General features: G+C 50.4%; 1 long non-coding RNA gene across 1 annotated transcript; it reads left to right on the top strand.

The window, feature by feature from the left end:
• Positions 1 to 12,724: 12,724 nt before the first annotated feature.
• LOC111557621 lies at positions 12,725 to 21,681 on the top strand. The gene is made up of 2 exons (XR_002737843.2): positions 12,725 to 13,654; positions 20,788 to 21,681. It is a non-coding gene; the product is annotated as an uncharacterized LOC111557621 (long non-coding RNA).
• The last annotated feature ends 589 nt before the right edge of the window (positions 21,682 to 22,270 follow it).

The raw sequence follows: 22,270 nt of genomic DNA, 5'->3' as shown, positions 1-22,270 counted from the left end.
TGGCCCTTGGGATTTCCCATTCCTCCCCAGGGATTGATTGCCCCATAATTTGCCAGCCCCTCGGTCTTGCCAGTTAGGTTCCTCCTGTCTCCACATTTCCGAATCCTACCTGGAATCCAAGCCTCAGCTTCAGGGCTACCTCTTCCAGCAAACTTTCTCGAAATTCTCCTGCCGCAGACACCTCTCTCTCTCCCCTTTGCATGCCCATAGTACTCCCTAGCCCCTTATTTCCTCTCACCTTGTATTATCATTATTTTATACAAATTTCATCTCCTTTGTTATATGGCACATTCTTCAAACGGAAGGACTATGTTTGACTCCTCTGTCCAGTTTTCCTGGCTTCTCTTACAAAGCCTTGTGTGCAGTAGGTGTTTAATAAGTACATGCTGTACGTATCTGCCACTCTGGTGGTAGGCAACATAGCTAGGGACGGATGTCCCATGGCTGTCTGCTCATTCCTTCATTCATTCATTCTCCTTGTATCAATACTTCCAAACCCCTTTGACCTTCCTGCACTCACATGCATGGTATCTCTTGTCTCAACATGGTATTGATGCAGGTCGGGGAATGGTGGGGGGCGGGGGGCAGGTTGGAACCTAGGACATGGACATGCCTTGGGCATGAATCTTAAGACACAGATCCATAAGCAGGCACCCATTTTCCTAAAGGGAAGGTGCATCTCAATCGTCAGATGGATTTGGTATTTGGTATGGGAAAAGGGGGCACTGACATTTCATGATGACCTGGGTCTCATCTGTCTCATTTCTTAAGGCACTGATCCACCTTCCCAGCCTTGTCTCCCACCATCCACACCTTTCCCTGCGAGGTAGGTGCCCCAAACCATGTGTCCGTCCTGCAGCACCTAGCGAGGGGGCTAGGAATGCCATTCTGTGGTTCCCAGCCCCCTCCGGGATGGACTCCACTAAAGAAACCACAAAGATTCAGCGGAGAAATAATCCAGGATCAGATTCGCTGCTGGTAGAGCTCCACTTGGATCATCCCTTCCCGAATCTTGACTGTGGAACTCATCTACCCTGGGACAGACGGACGAGCTGACACGTACCGCAAACAGAGGCTTGTTTGAGTCTGCAGAAGAAAGCCCCTGTGCCCAACGCTCACTACTCCCGGGCAGAGGCAGGTGAAGGGATCCCCAAGAGAGAAATCTTTACTCATACCTGGAAGGTACCATTCTCCCCGGCTCTTCCTTTTGATATTCCCATGTGGTATCAGCCCTTTGGATGACAGGGTGAACTTTTCTTTACCCTCACCCTTGGAAGGAATTCATTATTCCTTCCAAGGGGGCAGAGGAGGGTGGGACTGGACCGAGGAACCCAAGATGTCCTTGGTTCTAGAAACCTCTGTTTCCCTATAAATCTGCCACAGTAGAGATTCAAGTGATTTTTTTCCCCTGACATATATAGTGTGTCTGCCGCCCAGGCTCATCCCTTTTCCCAGAGTGTCCCTCCCTCCTATTTCCACCTGACAAGGTCTTACTCAAACGCTGCCTCTTTCTGGAAGTCTTCCCAGGTCTCTTTCCATTCTTCCCAGGTGGTGTTCAATAACCTCTTCCAGGCTCCCTATGTCACGACACTTAGCACGTCCTGCTTGTGTCCTGGAGACCCAACGATGCATCTCTCTTCCTCCTCTCCGTTCCCTCCCCCGCTCCCTGTATAGGGCTCACCACAAGGGACCACCCCTGTAACTCCAACAGCCACCTTCGAGCCTGGCACGGGGTTGGTGCTCATGAATGTTGACTGAATCTGCTCAGAGAATCAACCCGCTGTCTGGTGGTGCAGGGCCAAGTACTGTGATGTCTAACCTCAAGCCAAACGTGTTCCTCTCCTGCTGATGAGAACAGGTTCTTTTGCTGCTCCAGTTCCCACGTCAAGACCCAGACCGTGTGCTGCTGGAGAAGCTATACGGCTCTGGACCAGCATGTGAAGACCTATCCCACAGCGGCTTGCCCAGCAGCCCCCCCTGGCTTTGCGTAGCATTGACTCTCCTCCAGTGATACTCTGTTGTTACCCTCTTACCGGTCAGAGAGTGGCCCTGCGTCCTCCAGGGAGCTCGTCTGTATCCACAGCCTCTGAGCGACTTGCTCTCCAATAACACGTACAGTGAAGTAAGCTGAAACAAACAAACAAACGAACAAACACAAACAACAGAAACAAAATCATAAGTAAGGAGAATAAACTGGTGGTTTCCAGAAGGGAGGGGGTTGGGCGGATGGGCATGAAAGGGATTCAGAGGTACAGACTTCCAGTTCTAAGATAAATTAGGCACAGGGATGAAAAAAATACAGCATGGGGAGTACAGCCAATAATATCGTAATAACGTATGGTGACAGATGGTGGCCACATTCACCGTGGTGAGCGGAGCTGAATGTGTAGAACTGTTGAGTCACTGTGTTATACACCTGCCATTAAAATAACGTTGTATGTCAACTACACTTCAATGAAGAAGGGAGGAATGTTTATCCAGAGGTTGGGGACACAAAGATTATATTAAATGATCTGTGAGACGGGCTCAGCTCATGGTTAGTAGACACTCAATAAGTGATCACAGCCAGAACTACCATTATCCCCAGAGAGGGGAGTGATGTGATCAAGGTCACACAGCTAATCAGCTGTCATTAATCGATGACAGAGCTGGACCTGGAATTTGAATGTGGAGTTTTAGGGTTTGGGTCCCCTGCTCTTCTCTTGGCCTCTCCTTCTTCCCCCATGGATCTGTGCGTACGACCTTCCAGCTCCCTGTTCAGTCTTGGCCGAATTCATTCTGCCACTCAGCAAAAACCAGAGGAAAAAAAAAACACCCCAAAATGAAAGAGAAACAACAGAAAAAGCCCAACTCTTCCACCACGATGCAGGGAAAAAATTACCCTTAATTACTGGGGCTTCTCCACAATTATAGGACGTGCATTTGAACTCTGAAGGGTCCTCTCCTGAGGATAACCTTTATTTGCCTGATTGCGTCTGTTCAGTTAATTCTGGCTAATTACTATTTTCTTCCTATTAGATTCTAATTATATACAGTATTTTCATTATAAAGCGTAATGTTTCCCAGAGAACCATGTCAATTATACAGGCAATATTACCGGAGGTCTGGTTTACCTCATTAAGCCCAAGCGATGAAGCCATGCATCTGATTAAACCCGCAGTTTGAGGGGTGGACTTTAACTATATGTGGGTACCAGCGACTCTCACCTAGAACTTGCTGGGTGTGGGAGAGGCCTGGAGACATCTGGAGAAGCCCCTGGAAGGAGGTGGGGGCCCACTTGGAAGTCTCAGCTTTTCTTCAGGAAACGCAAGCCCCGATCCACGGGGTCTTGGTGTTTGGGCATTTACAGCCTCGGTTTTGTCTGTTTCGGAGCCTCGGATGATTTTAGCGTGCTGAGGCGTGGTTATGACGCGGTAGAGAAACAAGTCTTATTCTTGGTGCAGAGGCTTCTGGTAGGCCATCCAGCATCGCCACCTCTACCCCTCAAGTCTTTCTGAGCTCCTTGACCCCCTGGCATCTTTCGGATCTTCTCACGTATCCGTCCCACCACTGTCTGGTATCTCTACTCGGATGTCTAGTAGACATCTTCCCGCTAGCATGTCCAATGCAGAATTCTTGACGTCTGCCCTCCCTGGGCCCTGAAACAAATCTCCCTTATATTACTCATCGTGGTAAGTCTCATAACCAGATGCTCGCGCCCAATGCCAGGAGATCCGACGGATTTCCTTATCTCCTTCATCTCTAGCTTCCACCCCATGGACATGGCCGATGACCTCTAGGCCCCAACTCTATCCTGGATCCATTCTTGTCTCACCTCCATGGCCAACCCCCCATTCCAGGTCGTCATCATCCCCACTAGGTGACGGCCTCCTAAGTGGTTTTATCAGTTCGTTCCCCTCTGAACACCTGTATCCCTTCTTCCAATAGTAAGTCAAGGTGACTCACAAAACAAAACAAATCAGACCGTGTTACTCTCTGCTTAAATTCTTACGTATATTGGGTTTTTTTCGTTTAGTGAAATCCAAACTTCTTACCATGTGTATAAGACAGTCTATGATTACTTTCTGGCCTACTTATTCAGCAAGTGTTTATTGAGGGGCTATTATGTGCCAGGTGCCATTCAAGAACAATTGGTTCTTGTTTGAGCAGGAAGTGAACAAAGAACACCCTCATGAGTGTTACTTGTTCCTATCATTTGATAGCACTTAACGGTTCCCAGAGGACTTAATGTGTTTTGTCCAGCTGCATTGTCAAAGAAGCATGGGTCCGTATCTGTCCCCCACGCTCCTGACCCAACACCCCCTGGACCCGGAAACATCTCAAGAACTGTGAGCTAATTCGCTATGATTTGACAGTCGGGCAGGAGTCGTAAAACAAACTTGATTAAAAAACCCACTTTTATTGGATTCTAAAGGAATTAATAAAATCCTCCCTTTGGGGATTAATAAAACAGGATTTTTTAATATTAGCCTTATTTTTTTCTGCTTTCTAGAAGTATTTTAATCAACATTCTAGGATTTCGAGAATGGACTCAAGCTATGTTCTCTTCTTGCGGGGGTGAGGGCTTCATCAGCTCATTTGCACATGAGTCACAGTTTTTTCTATAGGCTGCCCTGTCTGAAAAATGGTACCACTGTGGTTTCCTTGGTAAAAGATCCATAAACACTGAAGCTCAAGCAAAAAGGGAAGTCACCTTTCTTGGGTATCTTGCCATCTAGGAGTTAATTTTTTGTCTCAACCGTGGGCCGTGATAGGGTTGCTTTGTTTTGAGAGGTTCATTCAGTACATTATATAGAGTCCTCTGTGCATTACTTATGTAATGAGATGTGGGAGCCAGGCTGCCTAGGTTCAAATTCCAGATCGTCCGTTTATTCGCTGTGTGTGACCTTGAGAACGTGTACATAACCTTGTGCTTGACTTTCCACATTTGTTAAATGGGAATAATAGTCCCTACTTCCTAGCATAGTTTTATTAAGTGAGCAAATCCACTTATAATCGTGCCTGGCATATTTGTGCTGCCTAAGTGCAGGCACTTACTCTCTGGTCTAAACCTAGACCCGTCTCACTCCAAACCACCACTCTTGTGATCAATCAATGCCACCAGCAGCCCCCGTGCCATTCACCGAGTGCTCTCTCTAACCCGGTTTCTAATCCTAATAAAATTTAAGACATGTGTAATAGGCACATTATTCTCTCACTTTACAGATAACACTGAGGCTCCCTAAGGTCGCTTGTCCGAAGTCAAGGGGCAGGTAAGTGGCAGATCTGAAAGTCACACAGGTTTGCCTGTCCCCAAAGACCGTGCTCTTAATAGACTTTCTACATGGAAGATGTTATAGACTAAATTGTGTCATTCCCCGCCCCTCAAGTACGTGTGTTGAAGCCCTAACCCCCAACGTGGCTGTATTTGGAGCTAGGGAGTCACCTTGAGGAGGTGATTAAGTCACAGTGAGGTCATTAGGTTGGGCCCTAATACAATCCGGCTGTTGTCCTTATAGGAAGAGGCAGACATCCTAAGGATGTTCACACCCAGAGAAGAAGCCCTGTGGGGACACAGTGAGGAGGGGTCCATCCACAAACCAAGGAGACAGACCTCAGGAGACACCAGACCTGCCAACACCTTAATCTTGAACTTCTAGCCTTCAGAAATGCGAGAAAGTAAGTTCCTGTTGTGACAGCCAGCCGGTCCCCGGCATTTTGTGATGGCAGCCTTGGCCAACTGACACAGAAGGAAGGTCATTAGTGAGAAAAATACAGAAAGAGGTAGCAGGTGACTTGATCTTAGTTATCAGGGGGTCTCTAGTGCTCAGCTCCATGCTGGGCTCATAACAGGAGCCTAGAAATGCAAGGGCCAGTGTGTGGAAAAATGCCTGCTTTTTCAGGAGTGAGCAGGGCTCCCCCAATATGGCGCCCCCACCCTTCCTCTCAACACCTCGTACGGCAGTGGCCGGGCTCTTCCATGGGACTGGATGCTCTATGAAGACTGGAATAATGTGGGTCTTTTGATTTAGCACAGACACAGCACAGGATAGCTTCTGGATGATTATATATGGGCCGCACGTCTATAGGGCAGCGAGCTCCAGGAGGCACCTTCAGTTCTCTAGACCCCTTCTCTAAGGACCTGCCCTTGGCTGGGCAAGATGCTCAGGTGCGAGGAGTGGGTTTTATGCAGCAGGCTTGCTGGGCCCTTGCCAGAGCACCTGGAGTCGCTGAGTCTGGGACAGGCAGTTTGTTTACATGAGCAGCAGGGAACGTTGCCGGGATTACTGAAGATGCAAGGCGGGCTGTCAGCGTTGGAGCTTCCTTCTCCATTATCTGGGTGAGATCTCAAGTCCAAGGCAGGCCTGGGAGCCCCTGCCGAGCAGAGCTGGAGCCTGAGAGAGGGGCGCCATCCCACCCTTCCTGTGGAAGCTTGATGTGGGTTCGTACAGCAGAGATGCTGAACCAGGGTGCAGCTCTCCCTCTGTCCTTGCTCCTACCCAGATCCGGGTGCGAGATAGAACTAATTCATTATGGGGGCGGGAGAATGAAAGAGGAAAGGTTCAAAAGTTTTTTCCCTTCGAAGTATTGAGTGGGTTCAAGGTTATCGCTCTAATCTCGCCCTCACTGTATTCCCGTTGTTTCCTCGGATGAGATGATCTTCCAGGATTGTCGCTGCTTCTAGAACCGTGCCCCATTGCTGGGCGTGCTACAAGGGAAGAGGCAGAGGAAGGATTGAGAACCACTGAGCTAATGGAAAAGCCCATGGAGAATTATTTCGTGGGATCGGTGAGGGTTTCTTTCTCCCAAATTATTCCTTCCAGAAGGCCTGAAAGTCTCCTTGTTGAGCTGTTTGGCTGTCGGAAATTTATCATGTCTAATAAGCATCCCGACAGGTGAGTTCCAAAGGTGAGCTTGATGACATGGCCATCTTGCAGACGTATGTCCTTGGGCTGGTCTCTAATTCTGCCTGGACTTCAGTTTCCTCACTGGTGAAATGAAGAGGTTGGTCTAGAGCCATGACAGTCTCTGCCTCTACAAGTACAGAACAAAGACATCTGGGTGGCCCATCTGGGTGTTATATCCCCTGGTGCCAAGCCTTGAGCGTCTGACAAAACCAAGGCATGCTTCCCAGGATGGCTGAGGTTGGAAGAGTGGTTGGGATAGCTGCATAGCACATATGGTAAAGCAGGTATCGGGGCGGGTGAGAGCATGTCGCACCATGGTGGCACCACGCTATGCGTGACCAGCACCTGGATCAGTTCTGGATACGTGGGTTCTAGTCTTGGCCTCACGCTCCAGAACCAAGGCTGTTCATGAGATTGGTCCGTAGCCCAATAGAATGTGGGCTATGATGAGGCACACGTCCAGGCCCTTAAAACCTTGTCTGATCCCCCACGCTCCCCACTTTCTTCCCCACTGCATCCCCCTCCTCACCTCCAGCCCTCTCCTTTGCCCTTCCGTCCACCCCTTCCCCACACTTTCTTCATGCTAATCAACCAACCAGGTGAAGAGGACCCACCTGAAGCCTTCGTGGCCCCGGGGAACGGCCAAGCCACTAGACGAAAAGAGTCCAAGTCTGTGAATGATTTTGCGAGCAGAGTTAATCCTGCCAAGACCCTCTCTCCCACCAGATTAATTTTTCTGGGTCCATCACACCAGTTAATGTGTCTTGACTAATATACAAGAGTATTGTGTTTTTGTAACCCCTGAGAAGAGACCTTGTCTTCCCTCATGTCACATGAAAACATGTAGTCTGACTTTGGCTCAGCCTTCCCAGGGAACACAAACACTTCGAGTCGGTGTTCTGGGAGGTCTTCTCAGAGAGGCCACAGTGCTGTGCTCGAAACCAAAAGGACGAGGCACCCGGGTGGCTCGGTCGGCTGAGCATCCGACTCTTGGTTTTGGCTCAGGTCGTGATCTCGTGGTTTGTGGGTTCGAGCCCCCCATCAGGCTCTGCGCTGACGGCACAGAGCCTGCTTGGGGTTCTCTCTCTCCCTCTGTCTCTGTCCCTGCCCTGTGTGCTCTCTTTGTCTCTCTCAAAAATAAATAAATAAACGAAAGAAAAAAAAGAAAGAAAGAAACCAAAAGGACGTAGGGTTGCACAGACTTGGGATAGCATCCTAATGCCTCCAATGGGGAGTTTTGTCATTTCAAGGAGGTAGCTTACCCCCCTACGCTTCGCCTAGATTAAAGTTGCTTGTCATTCTGGTCTCTGGAAGTGCCCCTCCCACAGAGGCCTTTTCTGTCTCCCAGACTGGGCCAGCTCATAAAAGTTCTGTGCTTCTCCTTGATAACCCTCATTACATTTGTGATACTGTGTTCTGATGCAATATTGATGGAGACACTCTGTCACGCTGGTATCGTATCATAATAAGCTTCGAGAGAACAAGGTCTGAATTGGTTGAATTCAGCCGGATTATTTTTCAGCTCCCAGTAGAGTGCCTGGAACACGGTAGATATGAACTAAATACCTGTTGACTGAACGAATAGATGAATATATAAATGGGCTCCAACTCTTTGAGCCTTAGTATCGTCATCTACAGACTGGGCGTAACACTAGCGAGGGAACCTGGGATTTGGGTAAAGATTAATTGAGATCATATATACAAAGCCCAACCAAGCATAGTACACAGCTTTGCAGTGTTTTTTCCCCTCTGCCTCGATGGATAAGGAGTTTATCAGGCTGAGAAGAAGGAGAAGAACTCTCTTAGTAGAGGCACCAGCACTGTGCAAAGGCAGAGAGGGGCATGTTGTGTGTGAAGGTTGATTAGGGAGACAAGAACCACAACGTAAGGGTCTTGTGCCTTTGGTGCACGAGAAACAGAAATGGGTGGAAGCTTAGGTTGCGAGTAACTTGTTCTGTCTGTGAGTGTCCCACAAGACAAGCAAACGTTTCTAGTATATTTTAACCTGATACACGAGCGATATCTTGCAGTATGCGTAGAACTTGATGCCGAAAGTCACATGATCACAACTGAGCCAACGGTCCTTGAAATTCGCTTTGATATAAGAGCGCTTTGGATTACGAGCGTGGTTCCGGAATGAGTTATGCTCGCAAACCAAGGTTTTACCATATGTCATCACTGTGCCTTAAAGCCATCAAGAAGTGATGAGCTCATAAACATTTAGCAAATCAAAGAGAAGATCCCCCCCCGACATTAATATGAATTTGTGCCATAAAGACCTGTGATGGCAAGAAATGTTGTTCGAAAGCAGGAAGAAACTCACTCCAGGTGGGAGTTAACAGCACGGGCAGGTGGATGGAGGTTGGGAGACAAGAGGAAATAGTTTGGCTGCAGTGGAGTTTGTGTTGGGGTCAGAAGGAGATTAGACAGCACGGAACCAGATCGCTGGGGACCTCAGAGGCCAGGTTCAAATGCTGAGGCTTCATCTAGCTTGCACTGTGTAGAGGAGAAAGCCGCAGAGAGCTCAAGCTTTGGAGTACCAGACGATCATCCTTTTGGTTTTTTTTTTTTTTTTTGGCCCAAAGGTCTTTAGGAGGCAGGGGGCTGGATCACATGACCTCTGGAAGTTTTTCCAACCACAGGGCTCTGCGGTAGTCAGAAGACAGATAGAGGGAAACAAAAACCAGGGACCTTGGCCTGGATTTCTCTCTGTCATAAATCTCTTCCACTGCCGGGCGTCATGTCTCTGTCCACAGATTAATCTTCTCTGGCTTCCTACGGGAACAGGAGGACCTACTGACCTCATCCTGTTCTCCGGGCCGCAAGTGAGAAATGGGGTTCTCAGACTGGCAAAGGCCTAGGTGTGGGCCGAAGGCAGCTGAGCCAGAGGCACGGGCCCCCGGGCGGGAGAGCAACGTAAGCACGTAGACCATCTTGTTCCAGAAGGACTCTCCAACCAGGACTGTCCCAAGGGTCCAACCAGGTTAGGGAGCTGTCCTTGTCCTTCTGCAGCAAAGTCTTTGACCTACGATTGGCAAATGTCCGAGGAGATGGAGGACGCTTATCAGATAATTTTCCACCATAATCGCGCCCCGGGCTAAGTGTGACGTTTATGTAATTCTTCGATCAGTGGTGTCCCTTTCTCACGGTCGGTGGCTCAGATGTGGGGCCTTGTGGCTGAGTAGGAAGAACAGGAGCCTTAGACAGGAAATCCTGTGCTCTGGCCTCGGCAAGGTGCTCTCTGTGCCTCAGTTGCCTCATATGTAAATGTACAGGCTTGTAATCTCGCTGTGAGGGGCAAGGGCGGGGTGCTGTAGAGACAATAACGAGGGGGCCACCTGGGGTACAATGGCCACAGAAGCTGCTCTGAGGAGGCAACTTCTCAACGTGCACATGAAGGATGAGCAGGCATTGCAGGCACTCCCGGAAACGCACATGCCGAGACCTTAGCGGGGAGACAGGGTGTGGCACGTTGGAGGGTGTGAATGAGGTGGTGGCATTCGCAGGCATCGGATGGGACAGAGGCCGCGTTTCATCCTGAGTATAAACGCAAACGCGGGGCTCAGTCGGCTGAGCGTCCGACATCGGCTCCGGTCGCCGTCTCACGGCTCGTGAGTTCGAGCCCCGCGTCGGGCCCTGTGCTGACGGCCCGGAGCCTGGAGCCTGCTTCCAATTCTGGGTCTCCCTCTCTCCCTGCCCCTCACCCACTCGCGTTCTGTCTCGGTCTCTCTCAAAAATAAATACACATGAAACTGCAAACGCAGTGGAGGTAAAGGCTTTTGGAACCACACGCACCTGTCACTTCCTGTCTTTTCCGGCATAAAATAGTGGGGCGTGGAATTAACAGAATGGAGGCCAGTCTCGCCCAGTGACTTTCACCGCCATTTTTAAGAGTGAGCGAGTGTGTGTGTGTGTGTTTGTGTGTGTGTGTGTGTGAGATTCTAATTCCCCAAGTGGTGTTTGGAGACCCACCGTCGAATCCCTTTTTCTGATGTGCCTTAGCAACTTTGAACCCCGGTTTCCTCCTCTGTAATAATGGGCCTGAGTCCTCTTCTTCGCTAATGGGATTGTTCTCTCAGCAGGTTGTTTTGAGGAAAGCGCCAGTAAATGTTGGTTCACTTTCCTCCCCTTTCCTCCGTGGCTTAAGCTTCACTGTCTGGTGCATCTGACGACAGTCTGCATTTGAGAGAAGGCATTAAACATTCATAGCTGGTTTTTCATCAGTATATGTCCTGCCCACCACCCAATCTTGGAGGACCTGTGGGGTCTGACCGCTCTAGAAACTGCCCCTTTTCTTAAAGGGGCTGCTCTGACCTCTCCTATCTGGTCTTAAATTCCATCTAATTCACATACCATCGCCGTGGCAGGAAGTCCTTTTAATTCTGACCAAGCGAGCTGAAGGGAAAATGAGGAGGGATCTATCAGAACGACTCATGAAAAATATGTATGTTCTTTAAAGGAAGACGGCATACAAATGGGATATATATTTTTTTCCAAAAGGGAGTGGGGGGGGGTGGAAATCGCAGGCTTTTAAACAGAAGGCTTTACGCAGGGAGCGAGAGAGGAAAAATATGTCTCTTAAATGCATTCAGCGCCATTGCCACGGGCTGCCGAGCTAGGATTGTTTATTAGAAGATAAGATAGTGAAAAATGTATTTTGCAGAGAGAAAATAGTAAAGTCAGGTCTGAGGCAGATAAGAAGCCACATTTCTATTTTATGCTCAATTGAGTGACTCAGTTACATTATCTGGGAAGCAGGGGTGAAATGACAACCTTTGGAAATGAGGCCTGGGGTGCTCTGGGTCCCCTTCCAGCCTTGGCCGAGCTGAACCCAGCTGGGCTGGCAGGCCGCCTCCTCAGAACAGCATGTTTGCAAGCTGGGGAGGGGGCTGGAGGTGGGGGAAGAAAGGTCCCAATCTTTTCAGTTCGGTTCCTTCTTTTCTCCATCTTGTTAGAGAAACGCTTTGGTTCGGCTTGATGTGTCCCCTCCCGCTGCTGAAGGTGGGAGAATAAAAACACGCATGCATGCAAGATGAAGCTTTGCAGAGGCCGGCAGATGTTAGAGGTGGGAGAGGCAGCGTTAGAGACCGGCGGGTTTAGGGGCTCCTGGCCCCGTGGACGGTGCTTTACCGGGAGGGCCACAGACAAGTTGTTTGAACGCTTTCTAAGCAGGACATTGTCCTCCAGTCGGCCAAAGATCTCGGCTCCTCTCTTTTTCACTTCCACCTGGCTGCTTTACGCAGTTCTGTTCCGTGCCTTGGTCCCTGGAGAACTAGAAGGCGAGTACCCCGGATTGTCGTCCGGAATCCTCAGTGCAAAGATGGGGGAACTTGCATCAGAGAGGTAAAGAGGCTCCCCTAAGGTCACCCAGCTAGCGAGTTGCCTCAGTACACACAGAATCCAGAATTCTGGGCTCCGCCTCCAGTGGTCCCTAACGTTTCCCATGGTTCCGCCTCTGAGGTCTTTTCTCGCTGAGGAATTCTTAATTTATCAGCCACTTGGAGGTTAGCGGGATTGGGAAAATGAAGACTAATTTAATTCAACAAATATTTATCACTCAACGGTGACAATGAATTCATTTATTCAACGAATATAAGCTTAACGACTCGTGCGCTTGTATGGCGGGTCAGATAATGGCCCCCAAAGATGTCCCAGTCCTGATATCCGGAACCGGTCAATAATTCTGAAGATACTATTAAATTAAGGGCCTTGAGTTGGGAGAGATAGTCTTGGATCATCTGGTAAATTCAACCTAATCACACGTGCCCTCCCTCGGGAGTGAGGAGACTTGAGGTCGGTGGGGGGGGGGGGGAAGGGAAGGACAGAGAGGGAGAGAGGAAAGAGAGACAGAGGGATGTGGTGGCGGAAGAAGTGTCAGAAAGCTGGTTTCGAAGAGGAAGGAAGGGAGACGTGAGCCAAGGAACGTAGTGTCTAGAAGCTGGGGAAGGCGCGGACTTGGTTTTCAGACCAGAGCCTCCAGCAAGGAATGAAGCTCTGAGGACAACTTGAACCCGCCCAGTGAGAGCCAAGTAGGACTTCCGGTCTATAGCAAGAGATGGGAGACCCTCCGCGTGTGATGCTACGAGGCACCAAGCCCGCGGCGACCTGTGTCAACGGTAATAAGACGCGTCACCAAGTCCTGACTCCACACCTCCATTCATTCTCTCCCTCTTTCTTCCCTTCCAAAAGATTTCCCTGAAACCACTTTTGGACTCACTCGGGACCCCACTTGGAGATAAGATCCGCTCCAGTAGGAAGGCGTACCGGAAGCGGTGAGCCGTTGTATCCCGGAGCAGGAGGGGCGATGCCATTTTAGCCACCAAGAATGGATGTTCAGAGAGGGGCCGTTTTCCTCCAGAGCTGCGCAGCGGCAAGTGCGCGTCAGGGTCAACATCAAAATCCTGGTTTCTCAACTTCTAGCCCAGTGTTTTTTAAGATTCTCTGTATTTATTTATTTATTTTTTTTGGATTGGCTTAAAATACCATCAGTCCAGAAGCGGACTCACATTTGGTCACTTGACATCCTGCATGTATTTGGTCGTCCGGTTTACCAGAAAGACATCATTGTCTTTCGGTGGGGGGGGAGGGGGGAGATGGCCTTTACTTGGTCAGTTGGATACTCCTGTGAACACAAATGAGACTTGACCCTTCCTTCCCAACACATACCTGAGTTACTAATTCAAGGCAGATGAGAGACCTCCGGGAGAAAGGAAAAAACAATAGAGCATCGACAAGGAAACACAGGAGAGGATCCTCAGAACTTTGAGGTAGGTAAAGGATTTTCTTTCTTTATTTAAAAAAAAAATGTTTATTTTTGAGACATAGAGAGAGACAGAGTGTGAGTGGGGGAGGGGTAGAGGGAGATGGAGACACAGAATCCGAAGCAGGTTCCAGGCTTTGAGCTGTCAGCACAGAGGCCGATGCGGGGCTCGAACCCACGGACCGTGAGATCATGACCTGAGCTGAAGTCAGATGCCTGACTGACTGAGCCACGCAGGGGCCCTTTTTCTTTCCTATTTTGAAAGCTTATTTATTTATTGTTGAGAAAGAGAGAGAGAGAGAGAAAGAGAACCAGTGGGGGAGGGGCAGAGAGAGAGGGGGACAATGGATCTAAAGCGGGCTCTGTGCTGACAGCAGAAGAGTCCCACGCACGGCTCTAAGTCGAGACCCATGAGTTCATGACCTGAGTCAAAGTTGGATGCTTGACCCACTGAGCCACCCAGGCGCCCCTAGGTAAAGAATTCTTAAACAGGACGTAAACATTACTACCCATAAGAGAGAAGAATGATAAATTGAATGTCATTAAAATTAAGAACATTTGTTTACACGAAGACACTGATCAACGAACACGAGAAAAGTCCAGACTGGGAGCAGATGTTTGTCATACTCACATCTGACAAAGGGTATGTAATAGGGATATATAACCAACTATTAATCAACAAGGAAAAACTAACTAAAAAGTCACAAAAGACTTGAAGAGGAAGAGATTTGCACACAAATGAAGAGCTCACAATGGTCCCTAAGCATCTCCAAACCCTTTATCAGCCACCAAGGAAATACCAGTTAAACTACCCCACACCCACCGATAAGACTAAAAAAGACCTCAAGCACCAAGTGCCCTCAAGGATACGGAACAACTGGGCTCTCACACTTCACTGTCCTCTGTGTCTCCATTGTTACATCTTTTGATAGCAGAAGCCATGTTGGGTTCCTCTTCGGATCCCTCCCACCCCTCACCTGCCCTGGGCCCATACTCAGTGCTTAAGTCTTGGACCGCAAGGCACTTTCCAGATGCAAAATCGTCAGCACCGCAAAGGCTGGTGGGCATGCCCCTTGATGGGAATACGGGGGCGGGGGGGGGGGAGTGCGGATCCGGGCACCCAGCACCTGCCTTCCCCCAGGTGGGCCTGTAGCCCTCCTGCCACACCGGCTTCTGTGACCTCAGGAAAACAGCTTGGCATCCTGGACTCCTCTGGGCTCTGCTGTTGGAAGAATGGAAGAATGCTGGGAGTGTCCCAGTTCTGCCATTTGCTGGCCATGTGACCCAGAAGCTAACGCTCAGCCCCTCTGGGCTTCTGTTTCCTTATTTACAAAACAGAGATAGTAATGGTATCTCAGGCTAGGATTGAGTGTTGTTGATGAGTGAGGTGCTAAAGGCAAATCATCTGGCCCCTAGTAGGTTCTATCAGGAGGCCACGCTTTTTGTCTCTTGCTTCCGGAAGCTCTCTTCAAGGGACCTGTCCATGTGCGTGCCAATAACCCATTTCAGGAGCATTTGTGAATTTTTCTTTGTACCTTCTGGACAGGATCCCTTCTGTTTACATTCAAACCCGGCCCTCCATAAAGACAGCGTTGTCCATGACCTCCACATTTGGTGGGCCGGTGGATTTCGAGGCCTTCCTCTGGGGAAAGGTGTGGCTTCGGGCACCCCTTGGAGGGGCCAGACGGGGCCTGTCACTGCCCCAGCTCCCGCACTCGGGTTTCAGGAATCGGTGGTTAGGAAGGAAGCAAGGAAGCCGCAGAAAGGCAGCCCATATCCTTCCATCATCACTACTCCCAAGGAAAAGGCGGAGATGCCCGGGGCCAGACGCGGGGTAGCTCCGAGCTGAGAACCGGGAACCACAGAGAGGTCTTGTAGATAAAAGGGTCTGCAGTGAATATTTACAATCAGGGAGCCCCAGCACGCTGATGCACTGATGGAATGAGAAATTGTGCATGCACGTGTGCATGTGCACCTGCATGTGTGTGTGTGTGTGTGTGTGTGTGTGTGTGTGAGAGAGAGAGAGAGAGAGAATTTTGCCTCATTTCTCTGCCCAGTGAGGGCAGTAGGTAAAGTGATAAAGTGATAAGAGCCATCCAGGGGGGTCATAGTCAGGTACCCTGTGGTCTGGCCCTGGCTCTGGGGAGAAACAGATCACCCCCCCTCCCCCAGGCTAACTCTGAGGAGTGAGGTTTGTTGTCTGGGTGAGACGGTACAACCAGGGGATGGACATCGCCACAGGGGATGCCACTCTCAATGAAACCAGGACCCAGAAGCCAAAACTGTCTGGTGACTCAGAATCCTAAGAAGTCCCGGGGTCTTCAGGAACAGGGTCTGATGGAGCACGCAGACCCTGGTGTGGGAGTGCTTGCATTAGAAAGTGGGTTCCCGCTTGCGTGAGCTGGGACAAGACGCCCCACCGCTCTGAAACCTCAATTTCATCTTCTGCAAAGATCAAAAGCATAACACGTCTTCTTTAGGGTCCCGCTGGGTAGTACAGGGCACTCAGCGTAGCACCGGGCACACAGCATTATCATTGTTGTTGTTTTCTTTCTTTCTTTCTTTCTTTTTTTTTAATACAATTAAGGTGACCTAGTTCTTCTGCATCCCTGATGTGATATCGTGATTTATAGTATGAAATATATATTTGGTGTTTGTCCTCATTTCTGACACAGAGTTCCAGAAGCTCTTGGAGTTTCCTAAGTGGGGAGAGAGAGAGATCAAGGTGTCTTTTGTTATGTTAATGAGGCGGCCTGGGACCACACCTAAGGATGGGGGCTCATTGCCAGGAAAAGCCACCAGAGGATTAGAGAATTGGCAATTTTGGTCCCACCCCCTGACTCCCAAGGGGCTGATGTGTTGGGGGCAGGGCAGTCTTGTAGGGCTGAGCCTTTGCCCTGTAGGATATGATACTACCTCCGGGTAGATAGGGTCAGAACTGAGTTGAATCGTAGGACACCCAGCTGGCGTCCAGAGCACTGCTTGTGATTGTGTTGTGTGTTACGTCATTGCGTGTTGTTGAATGGAGATGCCCCACCCCACCCTCTCGCAGGATGATGGAGCTGTCATTGAAGTCCTTTCCCCTCTAATCATTTCACACTTCCTTGGTTTAGCTCAGTAGTTTGCCGAAGGGCGGCACTACCCCGTATCTCCAGGGCCACTTGGAAACGGGACATTCTGCAGACATTCTGACGGGGACACACGAAAGGCATCGGGCACCTAATGGGTGGGGCTGGGCAGGCTGGATGCCCCGCACTGTGCAGAGAATTCTCGTTTACTAACGCAGGTCCCCTGCACCCCCCCCCCCCATGAATGCCAGCAGCATCTGTTTGAGGAACAATGGTTGAGCCTAAGAATCTTATTCTGGAGTACAGTAAAACCTTGGAGTGCCAGTAACTTGCTCTGTGAGTGTTCCGCCAGATGGCCAAACATTTCGGATACATTTTAACGTGATAAATGAGCGATGTCTTGCCATTCGAATAGTACCTGATGCTGGACGGCACATGATCACAACTGAGCCAATGGTTCTTCTCTCTCTTTCTCTCTCTCTCTGTAGTTTTGTGGGTGATCATCTCCCATGCTCGGTTGCTCGGTCTCAGGCCACGATGTTTGGCAGAAATCTGTGATTTTTCAGAACGTTGGAAGGTGCCCACGACAGACACTAGTGTATTTTTTGTCGCTTCAGAGCACCTATGGACCGTCCTTGGCTTTTCCTTAGAAGGGTAAGCTTAGGAATGCTTTGCTGCATTCTAGGTCATCGGATAGGTTCCTTGTTAAAGTTGCACGAAAAGAAAAAGATTCCATTGAGCCAATAGAGAGCAGTGATTCTGTTGGTGACAGTGAAAGTCGTCCTACACAATAACCCTCCTCTCTCTGGCCTCCCTCACACCAGCCACGAAGGTTTTCAAAGGGAAGGGCAGGTTCATCTGTTTCTTTTTCTTTACACTTGGTATTTTCCTAGCTTGTATTATATGACGGCACTGCGATCATTTTTATATGAATATTTTGGGGTTGAGGAACGCGTCATCTGAGTTTCCATTTCTTATGGGGAAATTCGCTTTGATGATACAAGTGCGTTGGATCCCAAGGATGAACTGCGCTCGCAGACCAAGGTTTTACTGTATTTGGAAAGTGGAGTTGGGTTTTTGTTTTTTAATTTTTTTAACATTTATTTATCATTGAGAGACAGAGAGACACAGATCATGAGCAGGGGAGGCGCAGAGAGACGGGAAGACACAGAATCTGAAGCTATTAGTGCAGAGCCTGATGTGGGGCTCAAACTCACAAACCATGAGATCATGACCTGAGCCAAAGTTGGCCGCCTAACCAACTGAGCCACCCAGGTGCCCCAAGGGGGTGTTTTGAAGCTCCAGCCCCTCATGTTCCCGCCGCGGTCTGCACGATATTCCCAGCTTCTCCGAAGAAAACCTCACTCTGGCTCAGAAATGGTTAACTCGGCTGGGACAGCAGCTAGTTTGCTTGTGAGCCTTTATTTCCAGTGACTAATAGGTAAGAGGGACACAAGTTCTCCTGGTCTTGTGGAGGCTGCAGCATAAGTGATGTCTCTGAGGCCCATTCCTGTGATTACTGGGCTGAGTATGAGCCATCAGATATTTTGAAGAGATAAAAACGTCTGACCAGCTAATAACCACCAGACGCCAGTACCAAGGGGGGCGGGGGGAGGAGTCGGGATTCGGGGCGGCGGCGAGGGGTGGGGGGAGGGGGTGAGGCGTGGGACTCACTTGGAGACAGAGAGGCCCCGGGGAAGAAGTCATGCTGGGCACATACGTGAGCATGTGCGCGGGCACACCCATCAGGCACACGCGCGATGCAGACACACGGCCGCAGCCCGGGCACTTACAGCCCGCTCGGATCTAGAACACAGCCTGCAAACCCCGAACACACTCAGACATGCCCGCGGGAGACAGACTCTGCACCGAGGCACACGCAGTGTGTACACTTGGGCCGCACACGTTCTCCCCGGACAGGTCACATCCGCTCACAGCCCACGGCCTTCAACGCGCGTGCAGCAGGGGCTTAGAGCCCCCAGGTAACACGACCGGCTCGCGCAGTTGATGGGCACGCGGACAACATGTGCTCACAAGGCACTTCTGTGGGCAATGCTAAGTCACATTCCAACGCACAAGTAACCACAATACACACAGGCAGAAGCGCGCGCGCGCACACACACACGCGCGCACACACACACACACACATCGCTCAAACCACATGATAGAAGTACACGTACAAAGGGGTGCCTGGGCAGCTCCGTGGGTTAAGCGACCTACTTCGGCTCAGGTCACGATCTCACCATTCGTGAGTTCGAGCCCCGTGTGGGGCTCTGTGCTGACCACTCGGAGCCTGGAGCCTGCTTCGGATTCTGGGTCGCTTTCTCTTCTCTGCCCCTCCCCCCGCTTGCGTTCTGTCTCTCTCTCAAAGATAAATAAACATTAAAAAAAAATTTTTTTTTTAAAAAGTACACATAGATGGCACAGCACGCATGCACAATGCCTCTTGGAGATACACAACCCGAAGAAACAAACATCACATGAGACGGACACCCTGGGTACGTGTGTGTTCATCCTTTGCTAACACCGTCTTTTTAAATTTAACTCTCGGCCCCCTGCTCCAACCACAGCAACCAATCAACACAATATGCAAACATTATTTCGAAACTGTCACATTAAAGAATAATCAAGTACAGAAAGCATCTCTGACCTTTGTGGATATTAATGTTTATGATAATCATCCCCACAAAAAGCAGAACATCAGCCCTCAGCACGGCTGAGATGGGGCTTGTTTGGTCCTGTCTGGCTGCAGGAGGGGACAGAGGAGGGGGCCCAGGACGCCCCACAGGCCAGAGAGACTGTGTTGGCCTTGCAACAGGAGACCTGGGTTTTGGCTCTGCAACTTGGTGCCATCCTACTGTGTGACCTGGGGCTCGTTGTCTCCCATTTCGGAACCTCAGTTTCTTCATCTATAAAGTGGGTATGGGCTTGCCTCAAAGGGCTAAGTCGGATAAACTATAGGACACAAACCACGTGTGAGTTGTGGATTTATCTCTTCATGTTCTCTAAGAGAAGATGGGCGGGCCTCTGACAATCCAACAAGAGCATCGATTTTCAGTTGCCCTCGCTGGCTTTTTCTCCCAAAGGGCCTCCTGCATGGCGTGAGGAGCCAGCCTAGCGGGGCTTGCCCACAAAGAAGGGCTTTGGCTTATTTTATTATCTGGGGTGATTTACCTGTATCATCTCAGTGGACCCTCAAAACGGCCCTTGAAAGTGGGTTCTGCGATCACCCCCGTTTTGCAGATGAGGAAACAGACGCGTGGTTTTGCCAGCAGACTTGTCCAAGATCTCACCAGCTGGCGTGTTTGGGGGGCAGGATCCAAACTCCCCCTGGCGCCTGGTAGCGTGCTACCCCTCTCTGCACGCCGCCCCCAGAGCTGGCCGCAAGCTCCCATCCAGCTGGTGAGTGAACCAGCTTGAAGGCAGAGCTCAGGCTGAGGCCAAGAAACCCTCTTAGGCTGCCACAAGGCCCACCACGCCTCGGGAGCCAGAAAGAAGGACACAGCTTTCTAGGCCTCACCCGGGCGTCACTCACCTCTCACTTAACGCCGAGTCTCCGTTCGAGTTCATGGCATGCACCTTCTGAAGCCCCACCGACTCCAGCTACTTTCCCTTACCTTCCCCGTAGTCACTCTCTAATGGTGCCCTTGTCCCCACTTCCCGCCCTCTGTGTTTGGGAACTGTGGGTTGCCTGATACACTGTGTTTCCGTAAACAACATAGGAGGCCCACGTGGGGCTTTTGGACACCCGCTATCCCCTTCTGCACCTGCTACTTTGCGGCACGACTGGTGGTTAAGAAACAAGCCTTCAAGGTCAGGCTCTTTGGGTTGGAATCCTGGCTGTTACGGTGCAACCTGGGACGTATGACTTAACTTTCTCGGACCCCGGTTGATTACTATGCAAAGGAGGGTTTCACCCCAGCCCGTGGACTTTCCGGGTTGCCGTGTGGCCTAGATGGGTTGAGATTCAGCACGGGATCCGGCACAGAAGTGTCAGCCGTCACCATTACCAGGCCCCGGCAGCTCTTGGTTTCTGCTGACTGTGCTTTTCACTCTTTGTTGTCTCGTTCAGCTTGCCCGAGTTCGAGCCACTTGTCTGGGGGAGCCCTTCCTCGGCCCTCCTTCTTCGTCTTCCTGAACACCATCACTGACATCTCATTTCCTGAAAATGGCAGGTCTGTGGCCTGCCTCGACCCTGCTTCGAGATTCAGTGCGAACCTTCCTGTGCGGAGCCGCCCGGGCTCCTTTCAGTGGAGGCCGACGTGATGGACCCGAATCCAGACACCGGCCGTGCAGGTGGCACCGGAGGTGACGTGGTGAATTTTAGCGACGAGGTGCACGGGAGCCTTTCAGTGACCTGAGCACCTGCTGCCCTCTCCCGTTTCACCGCGCTTCCTGAAGCCCCTTGTCACCTTGCTGCGGTCGCAGACCTTTGATTCCCGCCCTGGCTTTTTCCCAGTTCCCAGTTTCTCCTTCCTTTCATTGCGAAAAGCCTCCCACCGACTCTGATAGATCTGGCTTTATGTTGTCACAATAAGCCTTGGGTTGAAATGGCTATGTAATCCCAACATTTGGAAACTTTGATTCCTTTCTTTGATAACATGAGGTCTTATCCAAGGACACCTCTGGCGGGAGGCACGCCATGGTCTTCATCATCCGTCCGTGCCTTCCCAGTGACGGGATTACAGGTGGCATCTACCCGTCCTGTGGAGGTGGGCTCTTCTTGTCCTGTGGTCGTCCCATGGGAATCCACTGTTTCTCTCCACCTGTCTGCCGTCTCCCTTCTCCCCTGTAACGCCAGGCTCACGGGAAGGCCTCTGGCCATGACATAGGACTGCAGAGTAAAGGACCCCTCGGAAACCAACCATTCCCGTGCCTCATTTTATAGACGGACAAAGAGCTTTGTGGCTAAAGGCCCTGGAACGAAAGGGCTGTAGGGCTGGGCTTATAAAGCCGTCGAAACTCCTAGGCCTGGCTCCACTGCGGTGTCCCTGCTATGAACCCCTTGACTAGACAATCAGAATGCGACCGAGGGCTATACGCCCAACGCTCTTGTTCAAAAATGCTCCATCCCTACGTATGCCAGTTAAGGGCTTTATTCTTGGAGCGAGCCCTCAATCCTGGCATTCAGGTCAGTTGTGAGAATTAACTGAGTTAATGCAGACAAAACGCTTCGAAGGTTCCTGCCAAAAACTAAGCACTGGGTAACTGCTTTTGGTACGTTCTAACCCCACACGGCCCTGTAACAGAGATCGCCGGTATCCATTCACCCCTTTTTCCTTTGAATCATTTCCTTCCACCATCTCCCCTGGCAAGTTCAGGCCAGTGCATGGCCGCCCGGCTAGATACTACATTTCCCAGCTTCCCTTGCAGGTAGGTGTGATCGTGTGACTAGGTTCAGGCCAATGGAGGGTGAGCAGCAGTGAGGTGAGCGCCATTCCCATCTCTAGTAAATTCCAGGCCATTTCCTAGAGGCAAACCTGGCTTCCCTGGGCTCCGCGTCTCCATTTCCTTCTGGCTCAGAAACGGCAGTACCTGGGGCAGCTGCCGTGGAC

Source organism: Felis catus, chromosome D4, assembly GCF_018350175.1.
Source record: "Felis catus isolate Fca126 chromosome D4, F.catus_Fca126_mat1.0, whole genome shotgun sequence".
NCBI lineage: Eukaryota > Metazoa > Chordata > Mammalia > Carnivora > Felidae > Felis > Felis catus.
This window is presented reverse-complemented; position numbering and strand designations above follow the sequence as displayed.